We start from the raw sequence: 12,610 nt of genomic DNA, 5'->3' as shown, positions 1-12,610 counted from the left end.
TGTATATATATATACACATATATACAACAGTGGCTGTAGGGGTGTGTTGTTTTTCTATCATCGGCCTATAAATTAGAAGGGAGTATTTTGTGTTGAAATGTCTTTTCCACTTGCAGAAAATTTTCCTCTTGCTCACTCCCTGACCTCTTTATTTTTGTATTTTTTAAACCTGAACAGTTGTCTGAAGTGACTTCACTCCAGGATCCCACAGTTGGATAAAAGAACAAAATACAGAAAGATAAGTTCTTAAAATCACTCTGGGCGTTCTTTAATGGTAATCATTAGCCCTGGTCTGAACTCTATTGACAAAATGTTGGAGTAGTCTTGAAAGCCGAGTGAGTGCTCTTTTAAAGGAAGAACTGGTTAATTAGGAGCTCTAATGCAACTGACCTAATTCTGAGGCTCACTGCTAACTTTTGTAATGCACGATAACATAAAGATTGGAAATGATATGTATTGATTCATGCAAGTCAACAAGTCGGAGTTTTGATTGGAAAGTTAATTTCTCAATAGCTATTTAAAGTTGTCTTCTTCCTTCCAGAAGAATACAACATATTGTTTGCCTGCAACTTCATAACCGGCCTGAAGTTCATTTATTAATTTGTGCAGGGAGCCACAGACACCAAGAGAAAATACTTCATGGCCCAAGAGTCAGGGAATTGTGCCCTTACTCTTAAGTGGCACAGCTGTGAGTTACTGATTCCCCTTGTAGCAAGACCAAATTGACCAAATGTCCTCTTTTTTTTTTTTTTTTTTAATAATAAAAATAAAGAAATAGGAATTTACTGGTAATCACTAGCATGGTTATAGTCGAGGATTGAAATTTTTACTAAGGGTATGTGAATGTTTTTACTGTAAATCTGGGCATGTAAGAAGTCACTGCATTTCTGTATCTGAATATGTGTCTTTTAAAGGCAACACTATTTTCTGTTGCTCCTCTCTCCTCAAGTTTAAGTAGCGAAGGTGTGAAAAATAAAGTTTTTCTGGCTGTGAAGGGATATGTCAGACATAACTCCTCAGCAGTGTAGTATAAATTCTTTCCTACTAGGTCCTGGTAAGATTCAATGCCTGATCGACTGGCATTGCTCTGGTTTCCTTTTGCTGTAGATGGGATGCCGGCAAACTGTGATTCCTTACAACACCTTGCTGTAGTATCTCATGCAAACTTCAGTAACAGTTTGTATGTTTCTAAAGACATGCTGACAAAGGAGGATCTTCACACCCAGCTGCAGGCATCTAATTAGGGGGTTGTGAATGACCTGTAGGACCCCCCCATCCATTGACTGTATTTGGGTGTCTGGCTTTTCTCTTTAGGTGCTCCAAATTGCTTGTAACCTAGACATCCAAAGTAGATGTATGAGCATCTCTCCTCCCACCAGTAGCATTCACATGCAGCAGCGCATTGACGTGATGCCATGAAGTCCAGGTTCAGCAGTGCTGTGTTGCAAATCTGTGCTCCAAGGCACGCAGCTGTGTGCTGTGCTGTGCTTGCTGTACGTTTTCCTGTGTACACAGCCTGCACAGCGCAGAACAAACGTGATAATTAGGAAAGGGGGAGAGGACTTTCCTATTTCCTGTGAGATGATGCTTTTTTGTTAGCATCTAAAATATATTTATATGTTTGTTTTAGAGATGTTTCAGTTTTGAGGCTGCCAAGCTTTGAAAGAGAAACTTAGTCTCCTTTCCTTCCTTCTTCCTTTCCCCTTACGTCTTCCCTCTTCCCGTCCCTTCCCTTCCCTCAAATTCAAATTTGAGGGTGCTATGGAGTATGTCCATGTTCTCCAAATAGCGCCTGGAGAATTTTGTGTACTTAATTTCATTTGATTTTCTGGAAGAAGCTCTTGAGGCACCGGGTCAAAGCAACTTGTTAGACCCTCCTGACAATTGAAAGTGAAGATTTTGGGTTTTTTTCATGAAGAATGTTGAGAATTTGGCTGTGGTCTAGATGGGTTCTTATTTCAGACTGCCTTAATAGTTCCATAGTGCAAAGGCTGAATGATGGAGATAGTGACTGTGTAATGCAGAGAAACCAGTCATCCTAAGGAGAAAAAAAAATGACTTTTTTTTTTTATTAGAGACTTTAATGATGCTGTTAAATAAATTAAGTGAGCCTGTTTCAAAGAGAGAAATTGTGGGATCAATGTACCAAAGAGAAGAGCTAGCTGAGAAAAGAAGCACTGGAAAAATATGAATGACAAAATTATTTGTTTCAGGTTTTTAATCATGAGGAATAGCTATTATATGAATACAGTGTTACTACTATTCAGCATATGCCAGGCTTGCTGCTTCATGACTTCTTCGTAATGGAGGCACTAATGTAGCATAGTGTGATGCTTGTCTGTGGCATGCACTGATGGTGCAACTTGGGTTAAATCATTGTATCTACTGGATTCCTGGACTGCTGTCCCTAACTTATTCTTGTTCTACATATATCAGTTAAGAGAATAACTTTTAGACTGAAACTGGAATATACTGGGGAAAGAAATGGCACACTGGCTGCCATCAGGAGTGGTGAGACCAAATTCATACACATGGATGCTCCTCCAGCAGGGGAGATTCAGCCTGCTCTTATGCTTTTGAGGAATTCTAGTGTATTGGATTGTAATGAAAGCAACTGAAGTAAAAATCTGATTTCAGCAGAGTATGCATTCTTGCACAATGTGGCAGCATTTACCCCCAGTTAGAGTTTTAATTCAGCTCCAGTTTGTAGTAACTGAAAACCATTTCCAGCTGATGGAGGCTTAGGTGGATGCTTATGTGAAGTGTTCAGTTGCATATGGATAACTCTTTCCTGCGTAACAGATTTTTCCCACCTAGTTGGTACTTTCACAAGAGAAGCAGGCATGAGCACTGCTGTACTTTCTCTCTTCTGCAAGGCTTTATTTCCAGATGAGAGTTAAGGCATGTTGATAACGTGAGGAAGCTGTTGCGTAATGCCATTATGCAAATGGTGCGGGCTCATCAATATGGGCGACGCCATCTCAAATAGGATATTACAGATGTACCAGGAGTTCAGAGCAAGGCAAGAAGAATGATCAGGTGCATGGAGAAACTCTCATGAGGAGAGATTGAAAAGACTGGGATTGCTTACCTTGAGAGGAGATGAATAAAAAAAGAACATGATAAGAATCTAACATTCATTATTTTGCATAGAGAAGGCAGTTTGGGAACGGCTTTTCTCTCTATCTCATGATATGAGAACAAGGGAACACTATAGAAAGGTGGCTGATAAATAATAATTTTTCACCTGGTGTGCAATTAGGTAATGGACTTCCTTGCTCTGGGAAGTTACTAAGGAATTTAATGTGTTTTAGGAAAAGGGCTGGCGATTTATGTGAACAAGAATATTCTGTGTTGTTAGTGTATATTAAAAAGAAAAAAAAAAGATTACTAAAAGAGGTCTGAAATGATATGCTTTAGGTTTCCACTCTAATTGCTCGGAGACATTACAAGGACGCTTTTTTGGGGGATGGGTTATCCCAGATCTGCCTAGTGCACTTTTTTTTTTTTTTTTGCATTTTCCGCTGACACATCAGGTTATGCTTATAGTTCTAGATGAAACTAGATTTGAGCCCATGTGGCAATTTCTGTGTTCCTGGTTGTTTCATTGTCAGGCTGTTTCAACGGCTGTTGATGCCAGCTCAAATTTACAGCCATATTACGTTGTGCAAGCTACTTGTGGCACAAACTGTCCTTTTGTCTGGAACTTCTTCAGCATTTACAAGACAGTGGGTCATGGTCCATGAGCACGGTTATAGGCACAGTGATAATACAAACAACAAATAGTAATTATCCATGTGAACATTTAGAAAACATCCCCAACTACGAAGATAAATTGCTATTGGTAGCAGCAGTTATGCATCCTATACGGGAATTGTTTATTATTGCAATTGTTACGCTTTCTTCTCTCTATGCAGGAAAGAGACTATGGCAGGAGAGAAGTATTAGCGAGTAAAACTATTTCCCTTTGGATACCAGTGTCCAACTCCACCTTGAGGTCCTCAGTGAAATAATGTTTGTTATTTTTGCCTAATCCCCAGCCAGCAGAACTTCACATTATGAAAGCATCACACGGCCCAGTTTACAATCTCTGCTCAGTATTTCAGTTAGTCAAGGAAAATGAACTACCTTTGGCTTTCGGAGACTCCCAGGGCTATACTCTTCCCACGATACATGTGTAGCAGTTAACAGTACTACTAAAGCATGCCCTAGAGAGGAGAATATAGTCCTTACAATATTTGTCCACCTTCCTAGTGATTGTTAGATTATAGAAAAGCAGCCTCTAGGCTACATGTGCGCACACAACCCTATGCATGTATGTGTAAGGTTTTTTATACCTACAAATATATATGTACTCTAATATACAGACAAACATGTATATGCATCTGAAAGAGATGATTAACTCCTGCTGTTGAAAATTCTTCAAGGGAACTCGGTGTGCCAGTGTGCGGTCCCAAAATAAGGCACTGAAAATCTCGTCAATCCTATGAGGTTAATACAGTTCACTGTTGCTTAAATTAGATCAGTGTAATTCAGTGCATCTCTAGTGGAAATTAAATTTGTGTTTAAAACTAAAGAGCAAGCTAGCTAGGTTCAGGAGCGCATTTGGGATGCAAAATACATTAAGCCTGTTGCAAGTTGGTTATTGCTTTCAGTGTCTTGAACTCCTCAGGTGAAAGTATGCTATGAGTTCCTTGTGGTATTATACGTACCATTTATGAACTCCATTTTTTAAAATTCTTTTCTCCCAACTCTTACAAGACAAAAAAAAAAAAAAAGGGTGTGAGAAAAATCAGAAAGCATGTGTTGAGTCTATTCATCTATTCAATGCTTATGGTAAACTAATGAGAGACTAACCATCAAGCCACCTCCAGATAGTTATCTGCAGTGACAGCAAGTTTGCTGCACTGCTTTGATTGTTACAAATATACAGGAGAGAATCAAGTGAGGCTGTTAACATGCTCCATAGGAAGCCATCAAACTTTCCATCTATCTGACATAAACCTCTGTTCTTGTTGTTTTCTGAAAACAGTGCAAGAGGTTTCTGATGCGTTCTGGAAATGGATGCGTAACATGGCCAAAGAATTTTTTCTGCCTTTGAGGAAAGGGGGATTTAACATCTACCTCCTGACAGAGTTAGAGCTTTCCATTGTTAGTTAGCATGGAAGAGAAACTATGTTGTGTCATCAAACTTCATTATTAAATATATAATAGCATTATGGTTCCTAAGTATTGGTAGATTTTTTTTTTTTTACAGTGCTACTCCCAAGTAGATTGCACTAGGAAGTTTGAGATGAAACTACTGTATGCAGACAAATCCATATTGTTGCTGTCTGTGTGCTTGCTGTGAAACTGCTCTACAGCTATACAGTTTGAAAGCAGAATCTCATGAAAGTAAAATCAGCATAAAAGTCAGGTTTAGACTTCTATATTCATATTTATGAATTGAAAAACCTCAACCATGATCTTATCTGGAGCGGTGGTAGCAGTTGACAACAAATGTGCCCTTGAGAATACTGTGTATGGTAATGCAAGGGAATCAAGGATATCCCTTCCTACTACCTCTTGCTTGCATCAATATTATTATAATAACAGTAATGGTAATTATTATTACAAGCTTGGGTGCCACAGTATGTTTCCACTGGCCTTCAACAACTGCTCAAGCAACTGGCTTTGAGTTTGCAACAGCTATAGTGCAATGGATTTGCCTTTGTACTCTGTTCCCAGTGAGGAGAGACTCTGTTCTCCTACACTGTTGCATTTATGGGCTGCAAATTCAAAGTAATTATTTCTTTTCTTCTGAAGTATTCTGCTTATTGCACTATTCCTGTTCAAGCTGCCTTAGTTTGTATTGATTTCTCAGAGTCCCTGCTCTCCATCACCGGGTTTTTCTGTAGACCCATATCCATTCTAAATAAAATTCAATCTTTATTAATAATCTACAAATTAAAATTCCTCTTATCCCTTCTCTCTATTGAGATAAAAATACATACATACATATGTGTATTATATATGTATTTTATATACATATATATATATGTGTGTATGGTTTTCTGCAGTTGCTAATACTCTGTTGAGGCTTTTGATGTGGTCAAGTAGAGAGGCCTTGGAGCATGCTGTAATGTTTGGCAAAATCAGGCAAAAGATGTTAGTTGTTTCTTTTCTCATTTACCAACTGTTACCTGAAAGGGGTTTTAATATAAAACTTGACATAGGAGGGTAATTCAGCAGTAAAAGGCAGAAAGTGCCACAACAGTAGATGCTCCATAGCAAGTGTAAATACAGAAGAAAAAAAAAAAAAAGGGAAAAAGTCTAATTCTGATTAAACCTTTCTCTGTTTTATATGTACATATATATAATATATATTTATATATTTTTTTCTATATTTAATAGCCATGCAAAAGATAGCATTGCAGTTTATCGGGCTAGTGTTCCAGTCTTCGGACAGAAAACCCTTGAATTCAGGGGCAGAAGACTGGAGGGTTTCAAAGATACCAGCACTAAGCAGAGAGTGTTTGGGGAGATGACAGTAACAAGGATTATAGTGACAAGTCAGGAAAAAGGAACATTTCTTATAACATTACATGTTACAATAATAATTGAGAATCCTAGTGAACAGATTATGGAACTTCCTTTCCTATGGGAATTTCGTTCATTGAAGGTGCTCAACTGATTAAGTAAACTGCCGAGAGTGTCAATTAAAAGGGTAGACTTTACTTAAATTTTCCATATTTACAGTACTCAGAAATCAAAGCCAGCCTGATCTGTAGGGCCACTTCTGTTACAAAGTCCAAGTGTCTACGTTGTTTAAATGGCTTGTATCTCATTGTTTAAATAGCCTTTTGATAAGTAACAATATAATAGTGATGGTGATTGCTTTACAATTAGCCTATCAGGATGGCATTTTAGGCTGTAGCCCTGAGTTTTTCTTTCTGCTTTGTACTCATATTATTAATAAACAAAGCACACAGGTCTTTGAACTTCCAACCAGCACAAATGCCCGTGCGGTTTGTCTGTGTGGGTTCACGTGTGTGTGTGACATTTTGCGTTGGGGTTGTGATTTCTTTTTAACTGGCCACAAAGCCACAAAGGTGCGGAGGAAAAAGGACAGAGTGGGATGGGTGGAGCAAAGCAGGGTGAGTTAATATGTGAATAAGAAAATAAACCAAGAAGAGAAAGAGCAAGAACTGAGAAAAGGAAGGTGATTGGGAGGAGAGAAAGTCACCTCTTATTTGCAGAAAATCACCTCTTATTTGCAGAGATACTGATCCTGATGCTCTGAGTTGTTATTGTTGGGCAGCATTGGTTGTTCAAGGCATCAGCTAAAGCGTTGTGTTTTCCAGGATAGATGCAATTATTTTGTTTTGCTATCCAAGGACAAACAAGTTTGAAGCTCATGGTGATCAAGGAATTTTTCATGTTACTTCTTCTGGGAATCACCCTTTGGTTGCTTCTTGTAGCTCCCACCCAAACGAGGTCCTCATGGAAGTCTCTGTGCTGCTGAGAGAGGGGAATAAAAGCCTCACCCCGCTGTTTTTGGCTCAAGTTTTGCTTCCAACTCCAGTAGCGGACTTGCTCCCTTCCACTTACAGCTGCTGGGGAAGGGCAATCAGAGACTGCGGTGGGAAAGGCAGCTGTGGGAGGGAGGCTAGCTGGTGTGGCAGCGCTTGGCATACCTAATAGGAGGGGGTGTCCTGGTTTCTGATGGGACCCACGGTAAGCTCAGAATCTGGGAGTAGGTCTTGAAGATTTCCAGAGGGTTGTTGGTTGAGTTTATTCTCACCAGAATATTTCACCTGACCCAGATTGTCCATTGAAAGTGGAAAGTCTGCAGTTATAATTTCAGTTTTCTTTTTACTGGCTTTTTCAAAATTTGAGCTTTAAAACTGGGTACAAGTTCTCGATTATAAAACAGAAAATACTAACCTAATATGTTTTTACATTAGGAGAGGCAGCTCTAAACAGTGACCTTGTTTTGTTTTGTTTTTCATGTATATCTGTAAACTGTGGGTTACACCATTAGCATAAAATACCGCTGCATCAGTACTCAGTCTGCTTGTCTTGTTCACTTAAAAGACTTCATAGGACAGGTACAGCAATACATTTCTGTGAAAATATAATTTGTAATATTATATGACTCGTGTAATCAGAAAATATTGAACATTATGGAGCATTTAGTATTTGTGTTTAAATTGCTCTAGACTTGAATACCTCCAAGGCTCAGAAATAAATCTATTCAGAAAAAAAGAAGAAAAATGCTGGAATGTTGAAAAAGTGAATGGAAATACAAACATGCTTCTTTCTCTTTGATAAAAGTACTTTTTATAAAGAATCAATTAATTATTCACTAAAATATATTAGAGATTAGGTTTTGTAACTATACAGAGCTGTAAGCCTCTTTGCCGATAATTTTGGTGCAGAGAGCGTTTAACAGTTAATTTTTCTTCTTGGTGGTGCTTTGACAAGTGATCCTTAGGGCAGAGATGAAGAATTTTGCTCAGGAATTAAGATTACTTTTGAACACAAGAAGGGAAATAAACCTGCCAATGTACCTACTTTCTGAAAAAACGACGTGCGGGAGATGCATAAAGATACCACTTGTGCCTTACATTGGAGAGCTTTTTGTAGGAGTGACAGGCTGGAAACACGGCAGTTAATTTTTCTCTAAAAAGGGAGGTTTTGAATCTGACTGGCTTGCATGTAGAGTGTCTTTTTTTCCCTCTTTCTTTTTCTTTTTTCCCTCCCCCCGCCCCGCACGAGATGGCTCTATGGAATAATAAGCCCAGCCAGTTTTGGATCTGAACACAATCTCACTCACTCTCATGTTGTTTGGCACTTGAACAGGAGTGACAGGCTTTGGTTCCTTTATCAAATAACTCAGTGTATCTATTTTTGTAAGCCGTGTCATTGGCTGAAAAATGCAGGTCCCTCTACAATTATGGGGCATGACCGGGAGGAACACAGGCAGCAGGGCTTTACTTGAACTCCTACCAGTTAATTGAAATTCTACTCCAGCCAGTTGAGATGGGAAGTGATATGAAGATGTGGAAAAACCTGAGTTGAATTGATTTTTCCTTCCCTTTTTTTTTTCTCTCTTTTAAAGAGAAAAGAACAAGACGATTGTTCGTGTTTATTAAGGGAGTTTGAAACAAGTGCTGAGGGATAGACCAGAAAAGAGTGGGGCCACACGTGTATCACTTTTTGTTTTCTTTTGCATTTTTTAAGTGAAGAGAGAAAAAGAAATCACATACTTTCACCACATCGACGTGTATCTGTAGCCCAGCTTGCTAAGTTTAACCAGGGGAAAAAAATATATGAACTACATAAGCGTTAGTGCTGTGCCATTTGACAAGATGTTTTTGGTACACCTGCCCACCAATATTAGCCTGTCACAACTTTCGTTTACCTCTGAGAATTTACAAAGACATGAACGCTAATCCTGCTTGACTTTTTTATTCTTTTTTTCTTGGTGAACAAATACTTGGGATCCTTCCACCATCAAGGTTTTTCTTCTCAGGGCCTAGGGGACAGCGTATTGGTAACAATAAGACCAAAAAATGCTTTGGGCTTTCCTAGAGCAGCAAAACTCTTTGTTTAGCCATCAGAGGTGTCTGCCCTGTTACTCAGACCTGCTTATTGGATCGGCAAAAGGATTTTTTTCTTCTGGCTTTGCAAGAATATAAATACTCATTTGTTCCAAATGTAGGAATTTGAAAACTGCTAGACTCAAGCATATTTGAAAGAAGCAAGAAGTGAGTTGAAATCTGTTGTAGTCACATGCATGTTCTCTTTGTATTCACAGATACTCATGTAAACAGGTGTTGTAATTTTCCTAAATACGTAAGCAGCCAAGATATGCCTACCTTCGTGTACCAGCTGAGGCTGTGATAGCACTGAAAAGCAAACGGGATAAACTTGTTTTATTTTTCTCAAGGAGACATATGCTCTAGTGAAATTTTGTTCAGCGCTTCTGTGTTGTTTGTTTTTCTCCAATGACTGCTGCTATGAGATTTGATCCTGTGAAATGATGGGCAGCCTCTGCTTCCAGAAGAATTAGTAAAAGTTTATGGTGATTAAGAGTCCTTTGGATTAGACCTTTGTATAAAAATCCTCAATTGTTATAAATGCGTGTGCCATTACAGGCTTAGTCCAGAATGAATGGTTTTCCAGCACAATTAGGTAAATCTTAGAGTTATCAGTTCACCTGGCTGATTAAGCTCATTGAAATACCCTTGTGCACTAAGTTGGAAAATAGTTTGACTTTGCTAATATTGAAAAATAAGCAAGGGATGGTATAAGCAATACATAAATATGCCTCAGGCTTTGGCCACAATTTAAGGAGGAAAAATCTTTGGGAAAAAGCTGGAAGCATGATATTAACTGGGTTTGGTTTGATATTTGGACAAAGAAATCACTGCTCTGAGCTGAGCAGAGAGATAAGCGCCTTGACTTGCAATAGATTAAGAGACCTGCATTGGTTAGAACAAACCATGTTTGAGACTCTCCCCAAGTGCCGCCACGTTTAGATTTAAGATTAACTGCAGCAGAATGGTGGAGCGGCTGTTTGTTTTATGAAACAATCACTAATGACATTAAACAGACGGTGGCCCTTCCAACACGATTGTTCATTTGCGATAAACTGAGAGAAGCCCACAAGAGATTGGAAAAGAAAACTCATAAGTGCTTCATTTTGAGGCTCTTACAATGTCCTATTGGAGGTGACAATTAGTGACAGAGAATAAGAATCTAACTCCTGATGCATTTAGACTTTTTTTTTTTTTTAGCAAATAATTTGTAAATATTAGCTTTCCTTTATCTTTATACCGAGGAGCTGAATGGTAATAATATAATGACAAGGTTTTCAGTGTGGATTTTTTCTAACTCTCCCTCCCCTTGCTCCTGTCTATGTGAAGCCCCCACTAAGCATTAACAGTATTAAAAAGAGCGTTATCTATTAGTTCAATTAGACATCAGACATTTACTTTTCAATGTATTTGAAGACTGATTTGATTTGGGTCCAATCATTTAAAAATAAGAGAGCAGAGCTGTGTACAGAGCTGTGTACAGATATCTGTAGCTCTGAAGTCTTAATTGCAAATTCAGATAAGGATTAGAAGGGGCTGTATCTCTGTAGACCAAAGGTATTTGCTAATACCTGAGATATAAAAGTGGTTAAATTCAATATTTACTAATTTAGGATTTCCACTTTGGATTTTGATTAAGCTTTTTGGTTGAAAACCCCATGTTATTAAGCTGTGATGAGGGGGGAAAAAAACTGCTCTTTTATAAGCCTCACTTTAACGCTTTATTTCAAATAATTTATTTTGGACCATCTAAAAGCTGCTGGAGGGCTTCATTTAAAGAAAAACCCAACAAAACAAACAAAAACATTGTCAAAGGCCTGTTGTAGCATTAAGCTTTTGTTTAGTACACAAAGAAATATATTAATAAAAAGTGTTTTAAGTGCTTATTACCGAGATGGTTTGTTTTGAAACACAGGCTTTTTCACAGCAGTTTTTACACTTCATTGTGTACTATGAAAGACACACTAAGTAGAGGTTGTCAGGTTCCCATCTGAAGTAGACTACTGCTGGGGAATGCAGCCATTTATGATGCCACTCAAGCAGGACTAATCTAGAGTAGATCTCTTATAAATAACCAGCCAACAAAAATACTAAATCATTCCCTTTTGCTGATTGAAGCAGGCAGAATTGCTGCTTTAAAGAGCAGAAGATGCTCATTACGGAGCCGTACAGAAAGAATTAGTTAATCCGTATTAGTGAGCCCGTTGAACATGGTTGTGCATCAAACCTCAACCTTCCTGGAGGAATCAAGGCAACGGTTTCACGTAGAGTAGTATTTTGAGAGCTTTGCTTTGTCTTTCAGACTACCACTTGATAGACAGGTGCTTGGTGGTTTTGTTTGTGCATTATCCACTCTGGCTGTTGTAAATCTCCCACTGTAAAACTTCAAATTGTATGTTCTAGCTTGCTGTAAATGCTGTCCACATTTGGTATAAACGCAGATTTATGAACCCTGCCTTCTCTGTCCAGGGCTCCTGAGGCTACACCCTGATAGCAAGGGCCAGGCTAAAACAGTCTTTAAGATGTGTTTTGGCAACATGGTGCTCAGTCTTCAAGACCTTGTTTACATGACTAGCCCCTCTTATGAATAATTGAGCCTCTGTATATTGCTTATGAAAAAGAAAAAATAAAAATAATAATAACAAAAAGAAACACTTTAAAAAAAAACAAAACATTATGTCCTCCCCTTAGGAAATAGGTTCTACCTAAAAGGAAGGGATATTCTTAATTGTTGAAGTTGGAGCGGCCTTTCCGTGTTGATGTTCACGCTTAGCCATCAGGAGCACATAATTATTTAAAAAATAATTCATTGGCTTCATTGTCTCGAAGGACTGGGAAAGGGTGGGTAAGCTCAAAGGTTATGCTCTGCAATTTGTTGATTAACTTGCCTCTTGTTTTGAAAACAAAGCATTGCTTTAGGGATTCATGATACTTGAAATGCATGTACCATTCCGTGCTGCAGGTCTCCTCAGTTCAGAGAGCAGCCAGCGCTGACTCCAGGCTTAGAGTGCCATCGTGGTGCACAG

The 12,610-nt window shown here is 38.5% G+C and overlaps 1 protein-coding gene and 1 long non-coding RNA gene across 27 annotated transcripts in view; one reads left to right on the top strand and one right to left on the bottom strand.

Moving 5' to 3' along the window:
• ESRRG (estrogen related receptor gamma) overlaps positions 1-12,610 on the top strand; it is a 404,991-nt gene that overhangs the window by 206,216 nt on the left and 186,165 nt on the right. The window contains exon 1 of one of the 26 annotated variants that reach the window (XM_080585066.1): positions 3,091-12,610. The exons of the other annotated variants lie outside the window; for them this stretch is intronic. The gene's annotated coding sequence lies outside the window, so the exon portion shown is untranslated. Of the gene's footprint in view, positions 1-3,090 lie in introns of those variants that run through there. 26 annotated transcript variants of the gene reach the window in all.
• LOC308192016 overlaps positions 1-12,610 on the bottom strand; it is a 65,919-nt gene that overhangs the window by 33,784 nt on the left and 19,525 nt on the right. The window contains exon 4 of the long non-coding RNA XR_013948469.1: positions 1-3,091. This exon is cut by the window's left edge and continues 33,784 nt beyond it. This is a non-coding gene — a long non-coding RNA (uncharacterized lncRNA). The remainder of the gene's footprint in view (positions 3,092-12,610) is intronic.

Source organism: Anser brachyrhynchus, assembly GCF_964034855.1.
Source record: "Anser brachyrhynchus genome assembly, chromosome: 3".
Classification (NCBI taxonomy): Eukaryota; Metazoa; Chordata; class Aves; order Anseriformes; family Anatidae; genus Anser; species Anser brachyrhynchus.
This window is presented reverse-complemented; position numbering and strand designations above follow the sequence as displayed.